Below are 4102 nucleotides of genomic sequence, written 5' to 3' on the forward strand. Positions count from 1 at the left end.
ATTTCTTTACTTTAAAATAAAATTCTTTTTTAAAATAAATAACATATAAATGTATAAGATATTAATAATACTGTTCAGTAAATTTAGATTTATCTCTCTACTTCCTTGGTGCTATGCAGTTCATTAAAAAATACTACTTTCCAGATACTTTGCCGATTCTCTTAAGTTCAATTTTTATTTCCTCTTCACAATACTCCATTGTTTGCACTTTATAGTTGAATAAACAGGAATAAGAAGGTTTAGTATCTAGCCTAGCTCTAAACAAACAGTAAACATTAGAGCATGGACTCAATCCAGGCTCTATCTGAATAAAAATCTTACTCTTTAAACACTACACAATGCTGCTTCCTGATCTAGACTATTATTAACAGTGTGAATCAAATTGGAAAATAAATAGTTTCTTTACAAAAATCTCTTAGATACAAGTTTGCTCTATTCATAAAAGATGTGTCTTCTTGACACTATGACATTTAAGGCCTATTGTTGAATGATAGTCAGGTATAGAACTCTTCCTTATTAACTTTATAAATCACCTGCTGACTTATTTCTATTGGCTTTGATTTCTACTACCTTAAAAATCTATTTGGTAATTTTAAGAATGTGACATAAAAGAAATTAAACTTTAAGGGATACTGACTGTATAATAACAGCTCTGGTGGCCTCGTGGGTAAGGAACCATACTGCCAGCACAAAGGCATGCTGTTCTAATCCACCAATTACTCCAAAGGAGAAAGATGGCCAATCTCCTCCTATGATTTACTGCCTGGAAGACCTGTTCTGACTCACAGGAACATAACAACAACAATTACTGGATAATGGTGTGAGAGAGCCTTCTGGGATGCTGGTGATATGTAACATATATAGAAATCGAATTATCAGTAAGGTTAAGGCAAGACCTGGGGGCACAATTGTTAAAACACTAGATCATTAACAAAATGTTGGCAGATCCAATGTGCTAGATGTTCTGTGGAAGCAAGATGTGATAAGTTGTTTCCATGAAGATTTGCAGCCTTCAAAACCTCATGGGCAATTCTCCTCAGTGCTAGTAGGTCATTATGAATCAGCATTTAGTCTGGCTCAGTCAGTTTGGGTGGGTGTACAAGTAAAAGATTTGGGGCACAATATCTGATGCATGCTGTGAAACAATTTGAAAAAAAAATCACAAAAGTATAAATTAAGAAAAAAAGAGATAAGTGGGAAGGAGAAGTGAAAAAAGTGACATTAATAATTTCCGTTTAGGATATGTTGAAGCAGAGGTGAATCTTCCTAATCTAAGATTCAGTGTGGAGTGGAGATAAATATGAGAAAGGTTTAGGTCAAAAACAACATATACAAACTTTGTAAGTAAACCAGTATAAAAGAAAAAATTTATAAAAAAAATAAGAAACTCTAAAAAAAGAGTTTAGTGTGAATATACAGTAATAAGTTAAGTCTTTCAATTGAACTATTTATTTTTCATTTTTCTATCAGAGACGAATTGTTAAACTCTGTAACCCACTGGCATAAATTTTATTTCAATTTATATTGACCATGTAAGACAGAATAGAGCTGTTCATGGGATTTCTAAGACTAAATCTTTATGAAAAGAGACTGCCCCATCTTCTCCCAAGGAGTAGCTGGTGGTTCAAATCACACCTTTTAGTTAGCAGTCAAATATTTTTTACCTACAACATCACCAGGGCTGCACAGTGTATTTATGCAAAGAAAGAAAATAACTTCTTCTGCAAGAGATTAGTGGAAAAATAATGTAGATAGTTGGGGGAGATGATAAAAGACTTGATAGTGATAATCATAGGATCATGGTGGAAAATCCTTGGAAAATGAAGGGGGAAAAGGGAAGATTTAAGAGCATAAATAATGACTGCCCTCAGGCAACTCAAGATAACGGCCACCTATGATGGTACCAAACTTTGGTAGAAAACTCTATGAGGGTAAAACAAAAGAAGTCTACGAATTGTTAAATAGTCCAGGAAAAGTCCTCCTCAAGTTCAGGGATGAGATTAAAGCAAGAAAATGCAACTCAAAAGCCACAATTTCAAGTAAAACTATCAGCTGTATTTTTTTCCGTTATTACAGGAAGCAGGTATCAAAGCTGCTTTCACCAGAAGATGCGGGGAGATGTCTTTCATGGTGCCCCAGTGTGAAATGATCCCAATTGAATAGGTTTGCAGAAGAATAGTACCTGGTTCTTTTTTTAAAAGAAACTCACACGCCTAAAATAGAGTTGTTTTTCAAAGATGATGCCAGTAATAACCCACAGTGCTCCGAAGAGCAGCTGATTGCTGCAAACTTTGGCTTTGCTGGACTCATTATAGGTCAGACTGAAGTGGACAACATGAGTCATGCCACACAGACCATTTTTTTAAAATACTGGAAAGAACTTGAATGCCCCTGAACTGCATGCTTGTTGATATGAAGATCGAATTTGGTCTTACTAATGTTATTGGTAATGATTCTTGGAGACTCTGGCCTTTGGGAGATCGATGCCACAGTAACTCCTGAGGGGCTGCTGAAGACAAAGAAAAATTTTGAATGGGTGGCAGAGAGAGTAGGGTTGATTCTGAAATCAGCCAGTGCACAGTTGTCATATTGATGTGCTCAACCTCTGCTTTCTTTCACTGGGGGAAATAAAAATCAAGGTAGTGTTGGGTGCCAGATGTTCTGACCCTTTATTCTGTTTCTCTGGGAGAAATTATTACCTGGAAGAATAAAGACGCAAAACACAACATATAGAGATAAGACAGGACTGTAGCCACATAGCACAAAAGACAAGGTAAGACACTGATGAGACAAGGGCTGCAGCCCGAAGCAGGTGCATTGTCTATTTATACCCTTTAGAAACAAAGAGATAGTTCACAGAGAAATGGAAACTTTAAAGAATACATCATAGAGCCCAAAGGGGCTGAGTACAAGTAGAAACATTATGATTTCTCTTACAGGGCTTGAACAGACTGGGATCTAAATTCTCAGGAATCAGGACAATAGGCTTTTGACAAATAAGCAATGAATAACATGCTGTGCACAATCTACTTCTGAATAAAACTTGCTACAACTAATATAACTGCAACTGCCTTGAAACTGCAGAGAACAAAGGAGTATTCATTTATAGGGAAGAGTTACTTTTATTGGGCTAGTGTGCAGGTCACCAAGTCCCTTGCCTGTGTGCAGAACTAGAGAACAAATCTCTTCCCACACTCTATCCTTAGGATAGATGCCTGGAGGACATCTGTGTGCAGACTGTCCCCCAAAATGGCTGTGCATCGGCTCCATCAAGATAACAGGTGGAAAATTTGGCACTCTGTGTATATTTCAGGTGACATCTGCCCTCAGAGGACAAACTGAAACTCTAAGGATTAAAGCTGAATATGAAAGAGATGACATTCCTACTATATTTATAGTAGTGGTGAGCGGAAGCAATGCTTTGGGACCCGTGATGTCTGGAAACACTGCAAATCCAGTGATAAGTTCTCCTCCCCTCACAGCAGACTGGGGTGCTCAGGAAATATGCTCTTCTGTTTGACTACGCAGTGCTCTTGGCTGTTCAACTGTAGTTTCTCCAGAAGGATCACCTCAGTTTGCTTCTCAGATATTTGGATTAAAGAATCACTTGGTGCAGGCCAAACGGTGAACAAGCACATTAAATACACAAACTTGCTTGAAGCTGGCTGACAAGAAAATCAGAGTCTCCAGTTCATAAGAACTCTGTGGAGAAACTACAAATTCCCATTGTATCAGGAGGAGGGGAAATAATGTAAGATGTAAAGATTCTAAGTTAGAGAAAACACATAAAATAATTGAATTTTAAAAAGATGATAAATGACAATAGGTTCTTCAAGGGAAATTTCAAAAATTTTACAGTAATCTATTGGAAATGCCTCCACGTTAAGATATTTTTAAATTTTTGAAGCACAGTTTCACAATAAAAGTGACATAGTAAATAAGCACATTTTATCTATGCAAAACTAGCGATGATGATGATGGCACAGGATAGGATAGGGCTCAGGTCTGTTGTTCCTAAGAGTATAGCTATGATTCTATTTGACACATAACATCTAATAACAACACGGTGTATTTATCTTTCTAATAGTTTGCTAAGATTTAG

At 36.7% G+C, this 4102-nt stretch overlaps 1 pseudogene; it reads left to right on the plus strand.

Annotated features, from left to right (window-relative positions):
• The first annotated feature begins 1897 nt into the window (after nucleotides 1-1897).
• LOC102847785 lies at nucleotides 1898-3697 on the plus strand (annotated as a pseudogene).
• Nucleotides 3698-4102: the final 405 nt, after the last annotated feature.

Source organism: Elephantulus edwardii, unplaced genomic scaffold, assembly GCF_000299155.1.
Source record: "Elephantulus edwardii isolate Elephantulus edwardi_28Jun2011 unplaced genomic scaffold, EleEdw1.0 scaffold00017, whole genome shotgun sequence".
Taxonomy (NCBI): Eukaryota; Metazoa; Chordata; class Mammalia; order Macroscelidea; family Macroscelididae; genus Elephantulus; species Elephantulus edwardii.